Source organism: Notamacropus eugenii, chromosome 6, assembly GCF_028372415.1.
Source record: "Notamacropus eugenii isolate mMacEug1 chromosome 6, mMacEug1.pri_v2, whole genome shotgun sequence".
Lineage (NCBI taxonomy): Eukaryota > Metazoa > Chordata > Mammalia > Diprotodontia > Macropodidae > Notamacropus > Notamacropus eugenii.
Window position 1 is genome coordinate 257,090,357 of NC_092877.1, and position 27,151 is coordinate 257,117,507.

At 34.9% G+C, this 27,151-nt stretch overlaps 1 protein-coding gene and 1 long non-coding RNA gene across 4 annotated transcripts in view; one reads left to right on the forward strand and one right to left on the reverse strand.

Annotated features, from left to right (window-relative positions):
- Nucleotides 1-27,151, forward strand: part of LOC140512812 (uncharacterized) — a 73,634-nt gene that overhangs the window by 38,603 nt on the left and 7,880 nt on the right. For both annotated transcript variants that reach the window (XR_011969929.1, XR_011969928.1), the window contains exon 3: nt 15,800-15,902. This is a non-coding gene — a long non-coding RNA (uncharacterized lncRNA). The remainder of the gene's footprint in view (nt 1-15,799; nt 15,903-27,151) is intronic.
- Nucleotides 24,574-27,151, reverse strand: part of NDFIP2 (Nedd4 family interacting protein 2) — a 109,913-nt gene continuing 107,335 nt past the window's right edge. For both annotated transcript variants that reach the window (XM_072622146.1, XM_072622145.1), the window contains one exon: nt 24,574-26,129. The gene's annotated coding sequence lies outside the window, so the exon portion shown is untranslated. The remainder of the gene's footprint in view (nt 26,130-27,151) is intronic.

A 27,151-nucleotide genomic window follows, 5' to 3' on the forward strand; every position in this document is an offset into this window, starting at 1 on the left:
TCATTTCTGAATTATTTTCTCCAACTACTTCTGGTTGCCAATGGTCTCAGCGAAACTGCCTGTTGCTTCCAGGGTTTCTATTTTAAGGAAACACTTTTCACCTTCTACTTTGCCCAGATGTAGACAATCAATAAATAATCAACAGGTTCTTTCTAATTACTGACAAATGTCTCAATGTAAACAGTAACTACAATGAGAAATTATCCTCAAGAGGATTTCTTACTAATTCAGACTACAGATACTTCTCACTTCTCCTCCCTTACCTCCTCTCTCAGCTTGTCTTCAGAGCTTTGCCTTTCTCAACCCTGTTATGAAGGCTGCCAAGAGTTGATGGAGTAAGTCATGAACTATGCCAGTTAGTTCAAACTCTTGCTACCTAACTTCAACAGGACCATCACTGCTATTCAGTAAGCTTTTTATTCATGTATAATTGGCTCCCTATTCTGTTCCTTAGACTTGAAGTCATGATATCTGGGTTCAAATCCCAGCCTGGACAATTTCTAAGTGAACATGAGCAAATCATTTTATTCCTCAAAGTTTAGCTTCCTCATCTATGAAATGGGTAAAATAGCATCCCTCTCTCAGAGGATGATTATGAGTAAAGTGCTTTGCAAGCCTTAAAATGCCACATAAATGTATTGTTATAATTAGAAAAGAAGTAGATGCAAATAAGCATCTATCTACTGTGCCAGGTAATGTGCTAAGAACTTTACAAATATCCCATTTGATCCTCACAACAACCTAAGAATGTAAGTGCTGTTATTATTCCCATCTTACAGTTTATGACAATGAGGCAGACAACTCAAGTGACTTGCACAGGGTCACACAAGTAGTAAGTGTTTGAAGCCAGATATGAACTTAGGTCTTTCTGACTCTGGGACCAATGCTCTCTACACTGTGCCACCTACCTACCTATTGTTCTCTACACCATCTACTCCCAAGTTTTCTTTCATTCTCTTTAAGTCTATAACCCTATCCACCTTACTGTTAGTCAACTACAGCTATTATTTTCTTGAAATTGAAAATATCTAATTATGAGATCCCTCAACTTCTCATCTCAATGACTTATAAAGTAGAGAAGACCAGAACATGAGAAAGCAATGAGAAGGTGAACTTAAAGTTTCTATAGATCACAAGAACACCAGACATGGTCTGATATCCAACTTAGACTTTAGGAAACCAAAGAGTTCAAAGATAAGTGAGGTAGTCTAGGTAGGGTCCCAGGGGATTCTGCTCTAAAAAAGAAGTCATCTCAGGAGAAATGGAAGACTCAAGAATGAAATTTTGACAATGTAGCACCAATTGGTCTTGATATGGAGGAAAAGGGAAGAACTCACTATGACTGACCAAGAAGTTCACTGACTAACTCAAATTTTTTTTTTTAAAGTACAAAAGATGGAATAAGGGCAGGTAATATTCCTTAATAAAGGAATATTAAGTTCCTAGAAGGATATTGTCAGGAAGGCTAAAATCTTCTTAACAAGATGTATCCAAAATATAGAAAGTTAAACAAAGTCTTTCTACCACTTTGCTCAACTGCCCCTTGTTGGCTGAATCTGTAAGCTCAAACGTATTATGCACACATGGCCTTGGTTTTCTCATTAGTATTTCATTTTTGTTCCATTTCTCTGTAAGCCTTAGAAGAGAGTTTTGCCAAAGGCAATCTCGAGAGAACAGTGAGTAATATATACATACACACTCAAAGGCACAGTTTTTCAAAAACACATAGCAATATAGATGTCAGCAAAGAAGTTATAAAAACTAGTAGAATTATACTAAAGTTTATCAGGAACAAATCCTGGAGAGGTAGAGAATTTTCATGATTTCACTATGAAAATACTTATAGCTAAACTTAAATAGTATGTTATATACACGCTCAAAGACAGAATGTCTTAATTTCGAATTACCTTACTGATCTGCCCATAATAAAATCTGTAAAATACTCTCCTTTAATTGATCAGAGGTGTTATCTGACCAAGAGATATAGGGAATTAAAATACGTATGTAAAGCTAAGAGACATTCTCCAGTAGATCAACTGGTACAATGTTTTCAAAAGAAGAATTGCAGCAACCAAGTGAAAGATTGTGGTAAATCAATAGAAATGAGTAATGTAAGTTAAAACAATTATGAAATTTTATCTCATACTCCCCAATATAGCAAATATCATAAAATATGGAAATTATCAATGCTGGAAGTTTCAGGGAAACAGACATGCTAATATGCTTTCCAAATATGAAAAAATATGGATTTATGTGAAAAACTAAACAGTTCATAATCTTTAATCCACTAGATTGTTCTGAGGATAAAATGAGATAGTATTTGTAAAGAGCTTAGCACAATACCTGGCATGTAGTAGACACAATATAAATTCTAGCCATTATTGCTATGTTATTCAGGTAATATTTATAAAAGCGTTTACTACAGTGTCTGGCATATAGTAGGTATCATACAAACGTTGCTTCCTTCTACTCCCTCCCCTATATATACATATCCAAATACTGAGTAACATTTTTTGTGACAGCAAAAAAGTGAAACAAAATGGACACTCATCAACTAGAGACAGGCCAAACAAATAATATTATATAAAACTAATGGAATATTACTGTTGTAAAATGAAAGGGGAATTTAGAGAAACATGAGAAGACTGTGTGAATTGGCACAAAACCAAGTAAGCAGAACTAGGGCAAAATATGGACAATGACATCATAACAAAAGTCTGGTTCATGTGCAGACTCCCTCAGTGTGTTCAGACACTGCAGAGCTGCACAACTTCTTCAGAATGCAGATAGGTTAGAACAGAGACAGACTATTGCTGGGGATGGAAGCTCAATTCCATGTGGACAGTCTCGGGCGGGTAAAGGTGGGAACTTCTAAATCTTAGAGTTCTCACAAGGCCCCCCCAGGAAACGACTGGGAATCGAGGTGAACCGAGCTATCTCGTGTATTTCCGCCTCTTCCCGTGAGAAACGTGATGGGAGAGAGCTCTCCCCGCCCTCGAGATTGTCCCGGATCTGGGCACACCTAACAGCACGGTATTCAGATGCAAACTATGCGGCTGGAGAGCTTAAGTAGGATCAGGAAAGCCTGAAAGCTCTCTTGGGCGGAGGGGCCACGTGTGAGGACAACAAGGCTCTTCTTTTCCTCTCTCCCCTCCCCCTCTCTCCCCACTTATACTTCTACTTCCAATCTCTTATTGTAAGATCTTTGCCTCCTTGGGAGATTCTTCGCTCCCTCCTAAGGAAGAATTCCCCTGCACTTGTAACTAGACCCTGAAATAAAGCTCAACCCTTGTTCGACTCTGGAACGTCCTTTCTCTCATACGAGCATCCGGTTTGGCCAGCCGAAGACCTCTGATAGAGGTAAGGGAAGACTCGGGTAGCCCACAGGCCTCTAGGCCTGGCAGACTATGGTTGGTTGCTGTGGGTCACATGACAAACAGGAGAATCTGCAGTGGCAACCCTCCTTTTCTTTGGGCCACCTGAAATCTTTTGATGACCCACAAACAGCCCACTGGCCATACGTTGTGCAGTCTCTAAATTGAGGAAGCTAGGGGGCCAATGGTGTCTGTCTTTGTGGAATACACAAGGAATTCATCCCTGAGATTATCACGAAAGGGCATTACCTTGAAGAAACTGGAGCATGTATGGATATTCAGTAATGGGTTGATTAACTATGTGGTGGAGAGGCACTCTCATTGATTTTGGAGAAATTCAAAAAGATTTGTCAGTTTTGACTACTTCCTCTGCACCACTCTTTGTCTATTGTGTTCGGATTTTTTTTCCCCATTCAAGATGTGGGAAATAAGCTAGCTGATTTTAGGAGTGAAAAAAGAGCAGGAGAATGCCAAGTAAATCCAGGAACTAGAATCCAAGCCAGATTTGCAGCCAGCTCAGCAATGATATCCTAGGAATGAGGAGTGACCTTCAGGACCCCAGCCCAGTGGTAGAACTCATAGTACAGCAATGTCATTTGTGGACATGAACTTGGTGGGCACTACTGCTATTTAGGAACTTGGTTAAATTTGGTGCCCTCTATACCTCCCAGATTGAAGTTGTGTAGGGATTACTAATACCTTAGCTATTACAGCAAGTATTGGTTTGTTCCTGCTATATCTCTGAAGTAAATATTCCATTATGATGTTAAGTAATTAAATAGAACTGGTGTGCTAGTTACAGACCCCAACAAATCAAAGAAACAGCTAGTAGGAGGTTGATATGTCTGATAGTAGAGAAAAGAAATATCTACAAAGTCCTCAGGGTTTTATCCCTGAAGGGAGATGTAGCCTGCTGGCCTTCAGAGAGTAAAAACCAAAGGGTCTGTCTTACAACAATAATGTAAACACTACTAAAAGCCAGCTGATTATGATGACTGTATTGATAATGAATTTTTGCTTACTGTTAATATAATTTTGCTTCTTAATGGGAAGACCTTCCCCACCCATTAATAGGCTTGCCCATTAAGGGGAGTTTGATTAGGAAAGATTTGTACCAAGTCCCACATCTTTTGTTAATGAGGCACTGGTTCTCCAGGGTTGTGATGCCCTCTGGCTCGGAAAAATGTATAAATACTCTGAGGTAAGGTTTTACTTTGTTTGTTTGGCCAGAAGAGACTCTGGGCAGCCTCTAAGGGGCACCCCCGATTTTGAAAACCCAGATGTTGATGCTTCTCTCTCTGGTAACTATGTATGTAGGTAATGGTCAGACAGCTGGAGCACTGTCTGTTGAGCTGTATTTCTCTTTATTTTCTCTGAAGTTTTTCCCCTGAACTAAGTGAATGATATATGTGCTTGACTAAAGTGATTGTTAACCCCCTCAAAAGTTGCCTTTCCTTTTAGAAAAGCAGATCAAAGAAGCATCCTGACATACAATCTCAGTATCAAAGAACAGATGAAGGCTCACACTTCCACTCTCTTAATAGAATAGTCAGGAACTATGGAAATGGAGGTGATATATACTATCAAGTACACTGACTTTATTGGTTGAGTTGGTTTAGTCATTTTTGTTACAAAGGAAGGTTTATGGGGAGGGCAGAATATTAGGGAAAATGATCCTGGTATAAAAACAAAAGGCATCAGTATAACTTATTTTAAAGGTGTTGAATGGATTATTTTGTGAATTGTTATAAAATAAAACATTATCCTCTGTATATTGCTGTTGGATATCAAATTTCTAAACTATGATTAGGACAAATTATTTACACCAGTTTATTACTGTTTGAATCAGATACCACATATACAAAATTATGCATTTGCTTATATATTCATCCTCTTTTCTCCCTGCTTCTCTTATTATTTGTTTCATTTCCTCTCTGGACTTATTTTCTACATATTCATTATCATGCTGCCCACATGCTACCGTGGTGCTAAGTCAAATTATTGTGGTGGTTTTGTAATACTGACACAAAGGACAAACAAACTCCAAGGCAAAAGCTATAATATATGGTACTATATCTGACAGCACACCTTGAGAAATCAGTTGCCTTGTTCCTTATTGGAAAAGTTAGTGAGAACTATTGGAATACGCATATATGGCCGAAAGAGATCATGCACATTAGAGATTAACAATAACCTCTGACTCTAGGCCCTGTGCCAACTAGTTACTTCAATAATACATGTAATCTATACCTCTATCTACCTGTATCTATACCTATATGGGTCTATATCCATGATATGTAGTGCTAGTATGTCCTAAAGCGTGATAGTACATATTACTTCCACATAAACCTTAGAAGTTAGTAATGAAATCTCTTATCTGTTTCTGTGCCTATTTTTATATCTATGTTTACGGTATAGAGAAATCACATGTCTATATTTATATTTACAAGCCGTATTTTCTCTTTCAATAGTCCTCACTAAATTCTGTAATAAGGAACAAGACAAGTAAAGAAAGACTGGTAATATAAACTGCTTAACATAAAATGGCAAAGTATTGCTTATTGTTTTAAGCTCATTGAGTGCACTTCAGACCACTTTTGCCACTGTGGGTCTTTCCAGAAAACTCCTTAGTATAGTTAATGTGTGCAGGCAGGCTACAATCTAAATTCATAGATTTACACTTGACATGGCGGTAAGCATAAGCTAAAACATTCATTCTACAGAGGATGCAACTTAGTTTCAAAGAGATCTAGAAATCTACCCAAAATCAAAGAGTTAGTAAGTGCATAGCAAAACTGGGATTCAAATCCATTTCTTTGATTTCCAATCTAGCGCCCTTTCTACTATTCTATGCTACATAAAGTCTGTGGAGTAATAGTAGTAGTTGTTATTTTTAACATCAAGTTCTCTGGCATATTTAAATTACCTTTTTAAGTTTTTGCTTCTAAGAACAGAAATGGTAACTGAAAGTAAATAAAGGACTAAACCAAATTGTTGTCAATAGTGGAAGTTATAAATCAGCTGCTAAAGATATTGTGGAGGTACAATCCATAAGATTTGGTTGTCAGGGATAGAAGTAAGAATTAAATATGACTCCAAGATTTTTAATTTGGAGTTGACTAGGAGAATGGTCAATGGGGATAGGAAAGTTAGAGGGAAAGACAAGTTTGGGAATAAAAATGATGATCTCAGTTTGAGGCCTACTAACTTTGAGGTAGAATTGTCCAAAAGAAAACTGAAAATGTGGCCCTGGATTTTAAAGGAGAGGGTGGGATTGGTATATGTATTAGGGAGTTACATGCAGAGGAGAAAACTGAAGCAATGGAAGTGGGTGATACTTTCAATCAAAAGTATAAAAAAAGATCAAAGAAAGAACCCAGGGAAATCACTTAAACAGTGAGTGGGAAGAAGAGACGGAAAAGTAGTTAAAGAAGTAAAGATACCAGAAAAATTCAGAATCATGGAAACTCAGTAGAAGAGGATTTTAAGGAGGGAATGATCAACAGTATCAAATGTTATAGAAAAGTCAGAGTACTAGAAAAAAAGGCTCCTGAATTGTGTAATAAGATGGTTTTTAGTAATCCTGCTTTTCTCAATAGAGTGGTAAAGATCAAAGCTTGCCCTCAAGGGTTTGAGGCACTGAATGGGTGATGGGACAAGGGAGCTGGTAGGAAGTCCCTAAGCATCTATCCATTTTTACTTGAGGAGAAGAGGGCAACATGAAAACAGAAAAAAAAAATCCACCAATCACCTCAGGAAACAAACCCTAAAATGAAAACTCTCAAGAAAAACACAGCCAAAATCCTGAGCTTCCTACCCAAAGAAAAAATACCGCTAGCACTAAGAATTCAAGTACTGAGAAACAACAGACAAGATCCCATAAGATTAAGCAGCTATTCCCATAAAGAAGTGGAGAGCATGAATATTCCAAAAGGCAAAAAACATAGGCCTACAAAGAACAACAATTTATCCAGCAAAATGAGTATATAATCTTACAGGGGGAGAAATAGTCATTGAATAAAATTGAGGACTTCTAAGCATTCCTAATGAAAAAAATTATAGAGCTGAATGGAAACTCTGAAATAAAACATGGGAGTCAAGAGAAATATAAAAAGACAAATACAAGTGAACAAAGGATACTTTATAAGGATGAAGTGTTTACATTCTAATGGCTAAGGGAAATGATAAGGTATTTCTTCAGACCTCTACTGTCATTAGTTGTCACAGAAGGAGTCAAATGAGATGGAAAGTTTAGGAGCGAATTTTTTAATGTTTTTTTTTTTTTAATCATACTAACAGAAGGAAGAAAAGGTAGGGATACACTTGGGAAAATGGAGGAAGGGGATAGAGAAACACCACGCATAATCAGAGTATATAAAAGAAGTCTACACAAACAAGGAAGGGGTGCGGATGGTGGTTATCACTTATATTTCATTCTTATCTGAACTGGTAAAAGAAGTGTAGAAAGTAGACAATGTGCATATGTGAAAATATGAAGAGTTTAGTGTGGGAATATGTTTAACTGAAGAAGACAGGAGAGAGGCAGAGAAGAAAGTAGATTCAAGGTAAAACAAACCCTAAGTTTGGAAGTCAGGGCAACCTGAAGAGGATTTTAAAGGAAAGAAAGAATAAGACAAGCATAGAAGCAATAGTAAAAGATAAAATAGATAAAACCATAGATAGAAATTTGCAACTTCATTGCCAACATAACTCATATGCCTAGAATAAGGGAAGCAAAAGAACTGGGAAGGGAAGAACTTTGTATCAAATTTCTCTGCTAAGGGTTCAGTATCAAATATAAATAAACAATTAAGATATATATGTAAGACCAAAAATCATTGATAAGTGGTCAAAAGATATGAACAGTTTTCAAAACCAAAAGTGCTAATTACATAACTATATAAAAATCATGAAAGAACGTTCAAATCACTAATAATAATAATAATAAAAAAATCAAAACAGTCCTAAAATGACAAATAGAGGAAAAGCCAATGCTGGAGAGACTATGGGAAGATAGGTATACTAGTAAATTGTTGGTGGAACTTTGAATCAATTCAATCATTACAGAATGCAATTTGTTATCTGAGTGAGAGAGAGAGAAAGACAAACAGAGAAGTTTTAGTGAGGTGAAAATAAAGACAGCTACAAAAATTCATTTTAAAATATAATAAAATCTGTGATAAGGAGGGGTCAGAGTGCAAACGGAGGGGGAAATATGTGAATAAGATGAAGGGAAATACTAAATTAAGAATGATAATTGTGAATTGGATGGACTCACCCATAAAATGGAAAAGATTAGCAAAACAGATTAGAAAGAATCCAATAACATGTTGTTCATTAATAAATACATTTGAAATATAATGACTCACACAAAATTAAAATACAGGGCTAAAGGAAAATTTATAATGATGGGAATTTGTTTTGCTTGACTATACATATTTCATACAAGGTTTCTGTTCTTCATTCTTTTTTTTAATGGAGAGGGTGAAGGGACAGAAAGTGGACTTTCATTAATTGAAGAAATTATTAAAATTTATTAAGCCTCAGCTGAACTTTAAAAAGGCATAGTGGAGTAGCAAACATAATCTCAGACAAAGCAAAAGCAAAAATAAACCTAACAAAAGATAAACAGAGAAAATACCTTTTATTGAAAGACAACATGAATTAATTTCAGTACTTAACATCTATGTACTAACTGGCATAGCATCTAAGTACTTAAAAGGAAAAAAATAAATTAATAGCTGGGTGAAATAGTAAATTATGATATTGGGATATATCAATGCCCCTTTCATAGCTAGAAATATTTCAGTCTTTCCCCTGGCTCCCACAAAAGGAAAACAAGAAATTAAGGGCCTGACAAGGATTTTATAAAAGCTATTTGTATTAAATTATTGGTGTATACTGAATGGGAATAGAAAAAGTATAAGTATTTTTCTACAGTGTATAGCACTTTTACAAAAACTGATGACAGATTAAGGAATAAGAACATTACAAATGCAGAAAACAGTAATATTAAACACATGATTTAATGACTAAATTCAACAACAAAAAATGAATTCTATAAAAGGACAATGAAGAAAGGATTAAAAATTACCTAGAGACTAAATAATTCTAAGAACTCGATAGGTCAAAGAACAAATCAAAGAAATGATAGGTAATTGCATCAAAAATTGCATCAAAAAAAATGTCTCACACAGTGAGACAACATACCACGTTTTAGGGATGCAGTCAAAGCAATCCTTAAAGGAAAATATTGAAATACTGATTGAAAGAATATTGAATGAAACACTTTCATCAACAAAAGAAAGAACATATTTTTAAAATTGAGCATGCAACTAAAAAAGACTAGAAAACCAACACATTTTAAAATCCCAATTAAACATCAAACTTAAAAAAAAAATGAAAAACAAAGAAATTAACAAAATTGAAAGCAAAAACAAAAAAACACTGAATAAAACCAAGAACTTTTTTTAAAAATTAAAAACAGTAAAATGGATGAATTTAAAACAATCACTTTCTTTAAAAAAAGGAAAACTAAACTGCCGATATCAAAACTGAAAAATAATAACTCACAACAAATGAAGACAAAATACGGAGATTATTTGAAACTATTTTGCTCAGCTACATGTCAATAAAAGAATGGATAAATATTTACAAAAATATGATACCCAGATTAAGAGAATAAGAAACAGATAATTTAAACAACCTAATCTCAGAAAAAGAAATTGAGTAAATCATAAGTTAACTCTCAAATAGAAAATTTCAGAATCAGATGGATTTATGAGAAAATTCTTTCAAAAATTTCAAGAATTGCCGCTGTTGCATAGTTTGCAAAAATAAGAAAAGGAATCCCACCAAATCTATTCTATGATAAAAAAAAAATGATCCTGCTACCTAATTCAGGGAAAGTCAAAACAAAACAAGACAATTATAGGCCAGTATCCCTAGTGAATATTGGTGCAAAAATGTAAACATAACATTAGCAGACACTACAGCAACATTTCACAAAGAAAAAAGGAACTACGTTAGTTTGTATTTTGTTTTTACTGGAAGAATGAGGTCTTTCCTATTTGAAAAGTCACCAACTCATAGTAAGTAATAGTTACACAAGGTCACCCACAATTTACACAAAATTTTTTTGTGTAATTTTTTTGTTCACAATGACATGTAGGACTCTTGGTTGGTCTGTCTGTCTGTCTTATCTATCTATCTATATATATCTATCAAGCAAGCAGAGGCCCCTCCAGCAAGAGCCTGTAAAATAGAAATTACATTTTTACAAAGAGGGAATTACGAAATTTTCTAATTTTTGGAATAGGTAGGCAAATAACTGAAGAATATTTTATCTTTATTCTTTAAAATACACCCAGAGAAAGACTGATTTTCCCGCACTCCTGCAGGGTAGAACTCTATGATTAAGTGCTTGAGCTACAGTTTTATTCTTTGCATTATTTCCTGGATTTGGAGTCCGGAGAAGCAGGACTGAAATCCTGCCTCTGATACTTACTCTCTGTGTGATCATATACAAGGTGCTTAACTGTGCTGAGCTTCAGTTTCCTCATCTGTAAAATGAGAATCATACCCCTCATAGTAACCCTTTCACAGAGCTGTTGTGAAGGTCACTTTAAAATAAAGCATTATAAAAATGTCAGCTATTGTCATCATCAGTATTTGTGTCTGTTTGAAAACAGTTTTGATTGTAAGCATTTCTCTTTTAGATTGGCGTATGTAAAACAAAATAAAGCAGGCAATCTTTGAACAAAGTTAGAAACAAATCAGATCTATATTGACTCATGACCTACCAATTCATTTCTAGTATCTGGGATCTGATCAATGTGGGTGCTGCCACTACCACCATAGATCAGAAACCCTCCACATCTCAGCAAACAATCTTCACGATTTGCTGTAGACAAAAGAATCACAAGGTGGCCAATTTTCAGTTTAGAAGCTTGTCTGAACTTAGTTGAGTCCTGAGAGAGCAGGCAGAGTCCATCATCAGTATTGCTAGGCTGTTGTTCAGTTGTTTTCAGTCATGTTCCCATTTGGGGTTTCCTTAGCAGAGATAGTGGAGTAGTCTGCCATTTCCTTCTCCAGTTCATTTTACATATAAGGAAACTGAGACAGTTTTAAGTGCCTAGGGTCACACAGCTAGTAAGTGTCTGAGGCTGCATTTGAACTCAAGTCTTCCTGACTCCAGGCCCAGGTGCCTTATCCACCAATTCATCTACCTACCTGTATACTTAAAACCTTTCTAGCCTGGTGGGGCCTTGACAAGTTCGTGGTCTATTATCAAGAGAATACTTCAAGAATCCATAACTACCTCCACATTACAGTGAGGCATTAATGTAGGACATTAGTTTTTTTATTATAAATTAATTTTTTAAATAAGTAAGATCTCTCATGTTCAGTTCTTAAGTTTCCATTCAGTCATCCAATTTGGTCTTATAATTCATTTATATCTTGTATGTGAATTCCCAAGGAAAATGTGCAAAAGGAGAATTAAGAAGGAAATAACATTAAAAATTAAGTGCCTCTTAATAACCTCTGTATTTAACTGGGCTCTTAGTGCTTTGTATGAATAAGTGAAATATTTCTTCTATTTGTGCATCTGTCTTTAAAATCTGATGGCTAACAGTCATTAATGCACTCTACTTGCTTGTTTAAAAAAAGATATAACAACCTCAAATCCTTTCCTCCTTTTGTTTCAAGAATCTTTATACCATTTTTAAAAAAAAGGATCCAAATAAGTCCCATTGAAAGCAAACAAAACATTCTCCACGAATGCCACTTTATCATTATTTCAACAATTAGGTAGGCCCCAACCTTCAACAAGAACTATTTGCTTTATGCCTAAAAACTCCCAGTAGGTTTAAGCAGACACCATGAAACAACAGGATCAATGTGTTTAATTTATTTCACTCTGAAATCACGGTGCGGAAATGCTGTGGACAGCTGTTGTCAGCGCCGTTTACTTTGTGTTCTTTCTGCTTTGGTCAGGTTCCAGGCTGAGGGGAAATACAAGGGAAGGGAGGTTACAAGGAAAAAGGCATTAGAAGTTCCCTATCAACTTGTATTTGCCAACCCGGAAAGGAGTTTCACAAATAGGTCACTCATTAAAAGTTTATATAGCTGAATTCAGGAAGGCCAATTCTAAGTAGAACAACGGTGAGGGTTTTATTGAGCCTTCTGGGTGGCACAATCATCAAGCGGAATCCAAAGCTTACATAAACCATTACCTCTCAGATACTCATCTAGCTACTCAGTAAGTATTCAGTTATTATTTACCCTTATGTAAACACCTCTAATCATTTTTTTTTCTTTTTCACAGGAATCAAAAGAAGTAAAACTTGGCTGCACAATTAAACAAGTCAGCCCACATACCCCCTTTGTACAGATAGGCAAATGCTAGAGAATACCAGGCCTGAGGAGGAGCAAGCTAAAACAAAGAAATGAAGGAACTAGCTGCAGAATTTTTGTTGTTGTTTTTTGTTTTTACCATAGAATGACACCTTTCTTTTTGGAATAAATACCAACACATGGTGGGCAATAGCTGGACAACGTTAGCAACAGTCTGCACAAGGGATGGACTTTTTTAAAGATTTTTGTTCACGATGACATACAAGACTGAGGGTATATCTAGCTCTCTAGTGGATATAAAGCAAGCAGACACTCCTCCAGGAGAAGGCTGTAAAGCAGAGTGCTCAAATTTCTGAGAATCTGGCCAGCTCTCCTTCCCCAGCTCTTTCTATAGACACTTCCTCAAAAACAGCTTCCATTGTGTATATGTAAGCTTCAGTCCCTTCATTCAATACCCCTACACTTCACAGTCCTCCTGACAATCTCATTCCATTCATTTCTTCTTCCTCTCAGGCTCTTGTAAGGACCATGCCTTTTATATGCTCAGAACAGCCCTATGGTTCATAATCACTGGGATTTTCCTCCAACTTAAGTTACTTGTGTCTTGGTTTGACTAAGTCAAAGCAGAACTTGGCCTGACATTTCTTAGTTTATATTGGTAACTATGTAGCTGTATCTTTTGATTACTACTGTTTCACCTAAAACATCACAATCTGACTATATTTAGTATTATAAAAAGGAAAATTTTCCCCTAAATTCCCTTATATCAAGGATTGCAGTTCATTATAATGATCAAATATGTAAATACTCGTATAAGGTGACAGGCCTTAGATTATTCTATCTTTTAGGCACACACAATGTTTAAGTAACTAATGATATGACTTTCAAGCACAGTGACAAGCACGAGAGTCATTCCGTGCTGGATATGAGACTTCAAACTTCTGTCATCAAGTTTTAAAGTTAACGTATGGCGTTTTGTTTTGTTTTTTTTAATCTTGGATACAAGAGAATACTAACCAGGGAAAGGTACAGAGAAACATATTTGGAAAGAAAGACAATTCAAAAACAAAAGGCATCAATAAATTTTTATTTTTTACATTTTAAAATTAAATATAGTTTCATTTTAGAGCTAAATGAATATGGGAATGCATTGTGCTCTATAAAGAAGCTATCATAATAACCGCCTTTACTAGCATGTCTCACGTATCTTAAAACACAATGTACCAAGACCTATTTAGACAGAAAAAGAGTGTAATTTACTTATTCCACTATTTAATCTACTTAGATATTTGGACTATAACTCTCTGGTAAATCTGAGATCAATCTTCCCTCTAGTGATGTGGATAGAAACTTATCCCTGCCTACCCATCCTATGTAAATCTCATTTACATCTCCCTGTCAGATATTCACCACTTACCAGGAAACTTCATCACATTCCTTTGATATTACAAGGTTACCATTGGATTAAAACAGTGGTTAACAAACTATGGCCTACTGCCAGTTTTTGTGGATTAGAATAATAACCTGCTTTGCAAGCAATAAAACTTCATACATTTAAAATGGAAATAGAATTAGATTCCAGCACTTTAAGGACATCCTCAGGAAATAATAATAGCAATGATAATATACATTGAAAGTATCTCCACTATACTGTTATATATGATCAATCACAATGAATAAACTGTCAGCAGTTCTTAAGCAAAAGAACAAATGTATATATGCCAAACTCCGTCTCAAGGGTAACCCAAAGCCATGTTCTTCCTCCTCACCACAGCCTCCAATTCCCCCCACACACAGTTCTTTCCCAACCCATTCCCCTCTTAGACTGTCTTCTCTCTCCTTCTCCTCACTGTGACACCTTGGTGCACCAGTTCAATTCTATACTGTCTTCTTGTGACTCTTGGCTCTTCATGCTATTGCAATCTTGCCCTCCCAAGCTTCACCCTTGGATTGCTTCTACTCTCCCTACCTTTGTGCCTGCTTGCTAAACAAAGTTGCAGAAAATCATAAAATCATGCTGACTGGGTCCACTACAAAATAAAGCTGCCTAACTTGGGCCTTCCCTGCATCAAGGCAATCCTTTTATATCTCCCTAATCCATTCATTATTCCTCTTTGCACTGCAACTTTTCTGACAACCTCATATGAAGATTTGGGCCTTCTTGCCAATGCAAAAACCCTCTTCATGCACAAGGAACCTTCTTCCAACCCTCCATCTTCTCCAGATTAGATCTTTATCATCTCTATCCTCTCACTTAGATCTAGTCTTTTCCTTTCTTCCTTCCTACCTAAGAACATACAACATACCCATATTTCCCCTATCCTCACCAAGCCCTCATTTCATCCATCCATCTTTAGGGTGCTTCACTTTATCTGTCCATCACCATTAGCTATCATCCCATCCTTTTGTAGTTAAACTCCTTGAGAAGACATCTATAATAGGTGCCTCCATTTCCTTTACTCTCACTCTTTCTTAACTTTCTACAGTCTGGTTTCTGACCTCATCATTCAATGGAAACTGCTCTCTCCAAAGTTATCAGTGGTTTCCTAAATACCAAACCTAATGGTCTTTTCTCAATCCTCATTCTCTGCAGTCTTTCACCCTCTTCCTGATGCTGTCTTTTCTCTAGGTTTTCACGACACCACTCTCTCCCGGTTCTCTTTCTACCTATCTGACCATTTCTTCTCAGTCTTTCATAGATTTTAATTCAGGTCATGAACACTAAGCTTGGGTATCTTTTGGGGGCCTCTTTTCTTCTCTGTCCATACTACTTCACTTGGTGATTTCATCAGGTCTCACTGATTTATCATCTCTGTACAGATAGTTCACAGATCTATCAAGCCCTAACCTTTCTGCCAACCTGCAGACTCATCCACAACTGCCTACTGAACATCTGAAACTGGATGTCCTTCAAACATCTTAAATTGAATATGTCCAAGATTAAACTCACCCTTCCTTCCAAGTCCTTCCCTCTTCCTAACTTCCCTATTACTGTTAAGAGCACAACCATCTTCCCAGGAAATCAGACTTGCCACCTAGGTGTCATCCTTGACTCTTTTCTTTTTCAGTTCTATCTTCACTCTGCTGTCAAGTCCTGGGTCATGGTGGGAGAAGAAGATTCTGGAAGTGGCAATGTGGAGCAAGAAGTTTTCCAACTCCCTACTATGACCAGTAAGTTAGTGGTATGAGTAAAAATAAAACCAGTGCTAAAAAGAACAGTTAGTAAAGCAACATCATTAAGAGGAGCCACGTCTTAGTGACTGCAAGAAAATGGAAAGGAGAACAGGTAAAGCTTATAATGAAAATTAGTTATTGGTGTTAACTTTTTTTTTGTTTAATCTATGGAGCAGGCATTCTAGAGAGCATAGTGAAAAGGGGTAAATAGCTTTAGAGTAGGGCTTTGGAAATAATGTTAAACTGAGGAAAAGGGAGGGAACAGTACAACAGAAGGTAAGGATTCAGAATCTCTGTGATGTGGAGGGTATGACAGGGTGGGAATATGTTAATAATTGAATAAGGAGTTCAGTTAAGTTATCATCATCCAAAGGGGTTCAGACTTGAGGCAGTTGTTACAGACCATCAGGCAGATTTTGTAGCTGTAATGCCAATGTAATACTCCAGCAGCCACTATGGATATGCAGGCTTATTTCCAGGGTAAATTCTCAAAATATAAACTCTCTTCCTCAAAAATGAAATCAAAACATTTATTCAAACACCAGAAAACCAAATCCATCACGGTAACAAGGAAACCCGTACACGCTGTCAATTCAAGGGGCACAAGCATCCCCAAGCCTTCCCTCTGTCAGACCTCCATACAAACAAGCTCCCTGGGGCAAAATCACTCCCTCTCTCACTCACACTAGCTGCTCTGCTCTGCCTGCTCCCTCTCTCTCAGTTCCACCTCACACTCTCTTCCTGCTGCACCCTTCCTGATCCAGCCATTCAGCAAGCTGGTCCTGCCATCATCCCATGTGACTCAGGCTGTGGGCTGGGCCACAGCTCAAAGCAGGTCACATGGGCCTGGTAAGGGGCTGGAAAGGTCTTCAAATTCCCTTATCTTACAATAGTCTGAAAGCTTAGAGTGCTACGAATGTCTATAATATGGTGAGCCAAAATATGTATGTCCTTCCTTCTCCCCATTCTTCCCCCTGCCTCAAAAAGAAATCCTTTTTGTTAATGGTTTTTGATACGATGATACAAAGCAGGAAGAGACTTTAGTGCTTAAATGATCAAAGCCATTTTATATATGAAAAAACTGATGCCTGGAGAGATACAGTGCTTGCCAAAAGGTCACAGAAGTAATAAGTAGCAGACTTCAGGTTTGACAATAGGTCATTTGACTCTAAATCAAGTGATTTTTCCACTACAACTTGATACTTCTCCAGTGCTACAGATTAAGTCCAAGAACTTTACAATTTACTAGTAAGTATGCTCTCTAAACATGCTAAACCTTTCTATTCTGACCACTGTTCTCGGAAAATTAATGGTGAGTTAGTATGGCTCTGTCTAGTACGGATGCATTAAAGTTAAATATTAGTTATAATCTGTCATTTCATATAAATATAGAAGACATATTTATCACCTAATTAATGCAAGATATTTTAATATAAGTCCCCCAAAATCTAAAAGCATAAGTACATTCACAAAATTTCAGTAAAGCAAGGGAACTACTTACATGTAGAAAAATTATGAAATAGATATCATAATTAAATCTTAAGTTTACCTTTAGAAGAATGCATTAGATCCAGTTTTGGTATATTTATAACTTTATTAATAATTAAAATACATGCCAACACTTTATGCTTACAGGCAATATGACATTTCTATATATCACATGGTTCAATTGTATGATGATATTTTACAGTTGGATTATATTTAAAATATATTTCATTCTATAATTGACATATTTGACATGCTTTGTGAGCAATGAAATGGCTCAAACTGGTAAATATATTTAATATAGTTTAAGACATAAAAGCTCAGTAATTGTTAACTATTCAAAACAAGTCTGTAGTCATTCAGACATGCGTTCCATAAAAATATATTTTTTAAAAAATCTACTTGATATTGTACATATTCTGCATGCTAACAAAGCAGTTAGCTAAGAAAGCTTTTATGCAACATTGGAAATAATGCAATTTTCTCACACTGGAAATGGGAAAAATATACTTTTCTGAATACTGAATACCAGAAATGTATTATAAAGAACATTTCTCAAAAAGTACCTGACATTCCTTATAGACAATTTAGGAAATAGAGAATGAAAACAAATGCATACTGTAAAAGGTTTAACTGGCTTAAATATGGAACACTTATATAAAACAAATGATGAATTAGGCACATCAATTAAGTAGGCAAAATGTTCATGGACTATGTAAAGCCACTAAGTAATGAACTCATTTGCCACAATTATATTAATATCAATCTACTATACACTCACTTGGGAATCAGAGGAAAAATAAAGCAACATATGTAAATCACACACAAAAATAACATGAGAAAACATATGCTGTAAAATGTACAAAACAGATAAATACATGTTCATTCAACTTCACTGCATTTGTATATAAGGCAACAATTCATATTCATGCCATCAGCTGAAATTTATGTAGTTAGAAACCCAAGATGATAATTTAATGAAAATAGTTAAGTGTTAATACCCAATATTTTCAACAGCCCTTCTAATACATTCTATTTCCATTATAATAATAAAACCATTGGTTCCAAGGTGCGTCAATCATTTTAAAATACAGTAACAATGCTATATAGGTCAAATTTCCTACTTTTATTCAAATTCTTACCTATTCATTACCTAATCTCTCTTAGACTCTTTAGACCTTGCCTAGGTTTACAGACATAAACTGCATATTTTTTACAATTTTATTCAATAACTAAAGGCAGATATTGCTCCATGCACCAATGTTTTTGTTTGGTTGGTTTTTTAACAATTATTTCTTAAATTACAGAACACAGAATCATGAATAAAACCAGTTTTAACAGGCCATTTTCATTAGGAAAAAAATGTTTTCAATCCATTAGGATGCAGGAGGGCTCAATATCTTGACAATAAAAAAGTGAATTTCAGAATTCTCATATAGGCTTTGCCATTTGGTTTCTAAGAAAGGTGTCAACTTTTAGGTAAAGCTGAAGACCAAAGAAGTGGTTTATGCCCTAAAATGACAAATTTCAAAACACCTCACTGTTGATTATTCACCAACAATATAATCTAATTTTCCTTGAAATGCCAAATGCCTTGGAAATTTACACATTCTCTTTTAGGCTACAAAAAAATATGTCAGCACATGTAGTCTAAGGAAACTCTGAAGACAACTGTGCTCAAATCAAGTTTAGTTTAAGCAAAACAAAACAAACTTATTTGTAAGAAAAGCATATGGAATCTAGAGAAAGTACATCCAGCAGTCTAATATCAGTAACCTCTTTTTCTGTCATCCACTAAACACAAGGTTAACAAATAATATGAAAAGCAAAATACCTATACATGTGGGATAATGTGGTTAAGAGCGCTGCTTTGCAGCTGTTTCTATGGTTGAGTGGCAGGCAGTGTCTGCTGTGGGGTGCAGACAACAAAGTACATCAGCTAAGGAGAGGTTTCATCCTTGACACATTCAGGGCCTCCTGCATACTTCAGGTCCAACATGTCTGGAAAATATGGCAACTCCAGAAGACAAGTTCAAGGGACCCCTTAACAATGTGCAAAGCAAAAGATAAAAGAGTGCTAAGGAGTTACTACAACAGAATATATACGTATGTGCCAATATGCATCATAACATTAAGTCTGTCCATCAACTTTTTCAATCAATCAAAATGATAAGCAGCTTGCAGAACTTAGAATTTCTCATTTAATTTTGTCAGAAACATTTGGAGATAAACAATTATAAGCACACTTCATTTAAATTATTACTAGTCTTCAATAATATATTTGCACAGTTGCACCATGATAGCTAGTATTTTAACTCAAATTCTTAATCATTATTTTCTTTCCCATTTGCCAGCAGAGTCATATGAAAGCAATAATTACCACCAAAACTATACTCTTTCCAAGGCAAAAATTCAATCACTGTTGCATAGACACTGAAATACTACACAGATATTCTTAATTTTAAAACATGTCATATAATAAGAAATGAGGTAATTACATAAAATGGAAGAGGTAACAAGGTAGGGGGCAATACTCAGTTTTAGGCAAGATTTCTAAAAGACTAGAATTAATACAAATGGAACATATATGAAACAGAGAAATACATTTGGATTTGAAATCTCAGTTTCAAACAAGTTGAGGCTGTCATGCATAATACAATAAACAAAAGACTATAAAATCGATCACTGATATACTACAGCACTAATCTCTACATATTTCTAGGGGATCCCACTTTTAAAAATCAAAAAGGAAAAATGATATGATCATATTAGGGTACGCATTGGAGAAATTTTTAGATAAGATTCCTAGTTCCCTTAATCCCTTCCAAAAAAAAAAAACTGAAAAAAAAGATATTGACAGTGCCTTGTATTCTTTAAAAAAAAGTGGATTGTTCTTACTTTAATTTTAAATGTATCATTCTTGTTTTGTTATGTCCCTTTTTATGTATCTGTATCTTTCTTATTTTTCCCATTTTCCCCTTAAATCTCTAACTGGATTTTCAAAGTCCAAAGAATCTCTTTTAACCTCAACAAAATTCTCATATATGCAGTTTTACACACATATACCCAATGCATAGATCTATACTCATATTTCTAGAAAGTGATGTCAGTCTTGCCTATGACTTTGGTAACCATATTAAGAACCAACATCTTTAACATCTGTCCCTATCCCTTATCTCATATTTTTCTGAGAATTCAGAAAACAAAACAGTCCAAAGAAACAGAAAGTACAAAATTAACAAAACTTAATATTAATATTGAATTCTGCATTTACAATTAATATACTAGACTTATCCATTAGTAAAAGATTAGACTTATGCATTGTGTCTATGAATTACAACTTTGTATCTAGAATACCATTAATGGGTATACACATACTCATATTCACAAAGTCAGTATTCCTCTGCCTGAACGTATCAGGATAAAATCCCATGTACTTATTTTAGTCTAAATGGAAACTTTAAAATTATACTAGATGACTTTTTAGTTGAATTTTTCCTTTAGGAGTTACTGTCCTAATTTTTCATGATCTTCAGTGACTTCAACAGATACACATATAGATGGTTTCCTAGACACAGAAAAGTTGTGTATATTATACACAGCAAAGTAACCATTCAGTTCAAGGTTTGAAACATGTTTGGTGTTAGGAGCCTCAGGGAAAGGTAGATCTCCTTTCATTACACATCATTTTCAAGGGTGTTAAGTGTGGTGAAAGGAACCCTGGAGTTGGAGTCAGAAAACTGGAGTCAGGTCTACCTTTCAATACTTACTAGTTAAGTGTACTTCAATGGGTCATTCAACTTCAATGATTCTCAGTTTATCCATGTGTAAAATGGGCATGCAATCTGCAAGTACTTGATGGGATTATTGTCAGAATCAAATGAGAATGCACATGAAAACATATTGCAACTGTAAAGCATTAAAAAAATGCTATTATTGTCTTTAAATCATTCTCCCTCATTTAAATACTTCTACAAAAAGCCCTCTTTTCCATCTCCAAGTTTTCTGTGAATGGAATATTTCCCCAAGGCATGCTGCTTGTACTTACGTAAAGAAAAGGATGCAGAAAAAAACAAGTAGAACTATTTTCAGGATGACTAAAATAATGTAAAAGTAAACAACACTGAAAATTCAAAACTCTGTAGTGACATGAAGTTCTGGAAAAAGATGGTGAAACACACTTTCCATCTCTCAGCAGGGAGGTGGTAGAACTAGCAGTACAGAATGAAGTGTGCACATTTAGCTGCATCAAATGTGTTTCATTTTGCTTGGCTATACTTACTTGTTGCAAGTAGGATGAGACAATGAATTTTTTTTTGAAGTCTTCAACAAAAACATTTTTAGAAAATTATGGAAATAAAAGGTCTTTCCTATATCTACAAGTACGCTAATGAAAGAGTTCCTGTTTTATACATTTTTTTCATTTCAACTCTAGGTTAGCCTAATATACCACAGTTTTCTGAGACATATGATCCATAAAATAACTACTAAGTAGTATTAGGTTCTAAATTAAATTTCAATCTTTTTTTTTCATTCTGCAATGAGAATCATATGCATACTCTAAAAAGAAAAAAACTTACAAACAAATTCAGAAAAGTGTGAAATTATATTCTCCTCTAATTGTGGAATTCATGGTTATTGGGTAAAAATACATTAATTAGATTTTCAAAAGCCAGATAATTTCTTAATCCTAAAATGTTTCTACATATGTCTTCTCTTTTTTTATATACTATTACCCTTGGTGCTTTTATCAACCTTCACAGGTTTAGTCACCTGTATACAGATGATTCCCAGATCTATATATCTAATCTCTCTACTGAACTCCAATCGTACATCTCCAACTGCCTATTGGCCATTCCAAACTCAAGATGTCCAAAACAGAACTCTTCTTTTCCCTAGATGCTCCCCTTGTACAAACTTTCAAACAACTGCTGAGGGCACCACCACCCTCCCAGTCCCCTAGGTTCACAATCCTTGATCCCTCACTCATTCATCCCACCTACCTATATTATAACAAATGCTATTTCTACATCTCACATATGTTCCTCTCTACTCATATAAAAACCACCTTAATTCAGACCTTCATCAAATACAGTCCAGATTATTGCAATAGTCTTCTAACTGGTCACCCTGCCTCATGTCTTTCTCCATTCCAAGCCTTCCTCCACAGATGCAAAACTGATTTTCTTACAAAGCATAGATCTGATCACGTCACAACCCTCACCTACCCCTCACCATCCACTCAATGTAGCAGAATGGCTCCCAAATACCTTAAGATCAAATAGAATGTCTTCTGTTTAGCATTTAAGAATCTTCATAATTTGGCTTCTTCCCACCTTTCCAGTCTTTCCACACTTGTTCCCCCTTCCACACATTCCATGATGATGATTCCAGCCTGATTTCTTGCACATCATTACTCATCTCTGTCTTTGCACTGTCTGAAGATTCAGCTCAAATGCAACCATCTGCTAGAGGTCTTTCCATTTCCCCAGTCACTAGAGTCTTCCCCTCTAAGATTATATTCTTTCAATTCTGTATCCACCTTTTAAGTATTAATTTATTGTATTTCCTGTGCTTAGCAAAATGCCTGGCACATAGAAGTACTTAATAAGTTATTATTAAGTATTCTAAGTGCTATAGAAAAAATTCTGATCATAAATGTTTCATTGAGTTAATTGTGGCACACTGTCCATAGCCAAATAGGATGGGTGGAAGGAACAATCATAGTTTTACAGATGGAAGGGGCCTTAAAAGACTGTCTCATTCAGTATCCTCATTTTACTGATGAAGAAACTTTAGACCACTGAAGTAAGGAAATTTGATCAATATAACATAGCTAGTAAGGTGGCACAGGCAAGGTTGGCATCCAGGTCCTCTGACTCCAAATACAGCACTCAATGCACTATAATGAATTTTTTTTTAAGCACGTCAGCTTTGGGCAATGATACTAGAGATCAAATATAATGAACCTCAAAAGCATGTTCAAATATGTTTTAAAATTACTGAAAGTTCTTTATATTGAATGTTGCTTACAACAAAAATTGAGGCACTAGCTAGGATCTAGAAATAGTTTGAATATTCATGCATTCATGGTGATGGATTTGTCCTGAATCAATTTCAAGCATTTTAAGTCTTAAATTCCAAAAAAAAGACAGATGAAATCATCTATTGTTTAGGAGAAAATAATAGCTTTAGGGTGGGAAGAATCATAAAAGTCATTAAGTCCAACCCCCTTATTTTAAAAATGAGGAAACTGCCGCCCAAAGAGACTATGTGACTTCCCCAAGGTTGCACAGGGACTGAGGTTCTAAAAACAGCACTTTGACTGTACCATGTTACTTGTTAGTAAAAGAAGCAGCAAAGGGCTCAAGCACAGTGCAGAAGATACATACATTAAAACACTGTCATGTGCAGATATGTGCTAGATGACAAAATAATGAAAAGGTTTTAAGGAAATTTTAACTAAATTCCAAGGGTTAGTCTGCATCCACTCAAAATCATTTTACCTAATTTGATTCCAATGTAACTCTACTATTTGGTTTCCAAGCTTTAAGGCAGAAGGCATAGCTAGTCAGGTGTCCGTAAAACACAAAGGCAGTTGCTCTTCTATCCAAGTTCACAGAAAATAACAAGGGAAGTACGCAGCATCTGATACATCTGGAAATAATTGCTGTCTTTGAAAATGATGTCATAATTCCCTTGTTCCTGATGATAATTCAGGCTACCACAAGACTGTAACAACTAAAGGGGTTGAAAAAATGTGAAAATTTTAACTTCATACAGATTTAACACTGCAGAGTTAAATAAAGAAGTTACATTTGATTTGGGGCACAAAATGACATAACCATATTCAGAAAACAGATTGTAAGTAGAGGAAAAATTGAATTGGAAGACAATATTGATAAAATTAGGGTTTTCTAGCTCAGCTTGCTAAGCAAGCTTAATAGCAATGAATAATCTTAACTACATCACAATTTTTTATAATAAGCAAAGAAATCACGTCTTCAGGAAATAAATTCTGAATATTAAAAGAAATGGGAGAGGAAAAGGAAAACCGTTAGTTGTTTTAAACTGTAATTAAATTTATATTTTAGTTGCCAAAATTTCTATTTCATTTGCCAAAGATTTAGGAAATGCAGACAGAAGCAAAAGAATGTAAGGAAGCCAAAAACAGGAGTCTCAATTAGCAAAACAAAACACTATGTTTTTATTTGCCATTCATAAAGACAATGAGAAAAAAAACAGAAGAGTATAGATAAAATTCAGAAGATGCCAAACACAATTGAAATTCATAAAGTAGAGAGCATCTGTCTTTTTGAATAGTTTTATTCACTTTTTAGTAGCCTTCATAGTATAATAAACCAATGATCAATATTTGCCATATTTATGTCCCACAGAGATATAAAGTTAATTCTGAGGATCTGACACAGACTCCACCAATTTCAACATTAAAAAAGTAAAATTATAATTTAAAAAATAAAAAGTGATGAAAAATGTTTTTGAAAGGCGAAAATACATTAACTTATGATTGCAACCTGGATTCCAGTTGTTAATAATGGCTGAAAGGGTGTATTCTTAAAGTGTGGCACAAAGCCCATTGGAAATTCTCGTAAGTTTTACATGTCTATATGCAAGAGATGATTTTCTCAAAACTTAACACCATTACTATGAAGCAAGAAGCTATTTATAGTACAGGTCTTTATTTGTTAGCTGAGCTTAAATAAACACCTAAAGGAAAAAGTCTTTATTACTTACTAAAAAGACATCTACAGCTACCAAGACTACTCTTTTTTTAAAGGGTTATCTCAAAATGAGACTGATATAATTCAAAAATAATTTTCAAAAAAATTAACTTAAGAAGATGTGATGTTAGTATCTTAAACAAACTGTTGTTCAAATAATATGGATCACACTATAAACCAAGTTTCTCCCTTAGTTATCATTGAAACTTGAAAGAAAATTTGTCCAGTTGTTTGGTACGCTTACCGCCTCTGAAATTTTGTTCCAAAACATTCTATGTCATCAACACCCACAATGTCTACAGCTATCTCTAGATATGTCTACAGACTGGCATATATTCCATATTTATTAAAAGCAAACCATTGTAAATGAATAGGAAAAGAAAGTCATACGAAAAGAAATTAATGCATGGTTATTTACAGAAAGAAAAAGTTTTGAAGGATGAAGTAATACCTTGGTCAAAACTTGACAACCCCTCTAATAGCACTGCCAAGTTCTGTCAAACTTTAAAACAAAGGATATTCTACGTGTATAATCATCACTAGATGAACCTACTGACATAAAACTAATTAAGAGTTTGACCTACCTAATCTGAATTGTTTAGTACATTGAATTTTTTATGTAACTCAACTTCAGATCAACATATCAGTGGCAGAGACATGCTATAAGAGAGGTTAACCACTCAAGTCTTTCAGGTATTTGAACACTGATTAACCAAGTCTAACTGTACCTAATCTCTATTTAATTATATGAATTTCTTTTCCATCTGAATTCTTTTCTTTTAAATGAGACATATGCAAATGTGCAAAAAACAAAGGTAACAAATATTGATGAATGAATAGAAATGGTCTGAAAGCACAAACCACCAGCCGTTCCATTTACTCTCTTCACTAATTGGTCTTGCGTTGTTAGAAGTCTTCTGTTCCATTAGGTTGGAGGCTTACAGATCTTCTGGAAACTTCACATTGGCATAGGAAAGGAATGTCTGGTCGATGCAGTCTAGGGATAAAGAGAGGATTATTCTTTAAAAGTATTAAAGTGCATTAATGAGCTAATTTTAATAAAAAGTTATTCACACTAAAGACTATAAAAGATATAAAAGAATATGAGAATAATTGGGGAGCTTTCATAAAAATGACATACAATATTTAACAAACAAAAATTTACATAGAATAATGCCACTGATACAAACCTCTTGAATATCATTTCAAATGTTGCCACCTTCTTTGCCCATTATTTTTAATACTTAACACTAGTGACCTGAAGGATGGTGCCAATCCTTGCAATGTTTTTTCACGTTTTTACTAACCTTTATTCCCTTTTCCCAACCATACCACTGAGAAATGGTCTAGGGAAATTTAAATTTGACAGCTAAAATTCACTGCAGCTTTTTATCTAGAAATATTCATTGCCTATCTTTCTTTTCAGGAGAAAAAAATCTAACATGTAATGTATTAAAGCCAAATTACATTTTCTTATAGACAAACTAGTAACTAACATCAAGAAGCTAATGACACTATCACAAACCATACTTCAAGGTAATGATAACTGAATGACTGTTTGCATTTATATTCTTACTTATAAAGATAACTTTATGATCTTTTTCCTACTTCACATACTTTAAGAGAGAATTATTACTAAACTTCAAGTCCATAGTAGATGTTTTTAAGGCTTATTAGGGGCTACAAAGAGAAAAGCTATAACCTTCATCTGAAGATACAACCATACTCTATGGAAAAAAAATATTACTCCCATAAAAAGAAATAAATACTTTTTTGTTCCTTCAATAAACAGAATAGAATGTCTGTAAAGGGGAAGGAAGTGAGAGGAGGTTCTTTATATTTATTTCTCTTATTTTCATAGTTTCCTTAAACTTTGATGTAAACTGACAGCTTACTTTTCGTAAGCAACAGAATTTCTATTTTGTTCCTTTAATTTTTCTTTATTGATTCAGATTATTTAATATCAGCATGTGCCAATTTCATTTTCCAATCACAGATATGTTTTTACACCAGATATTT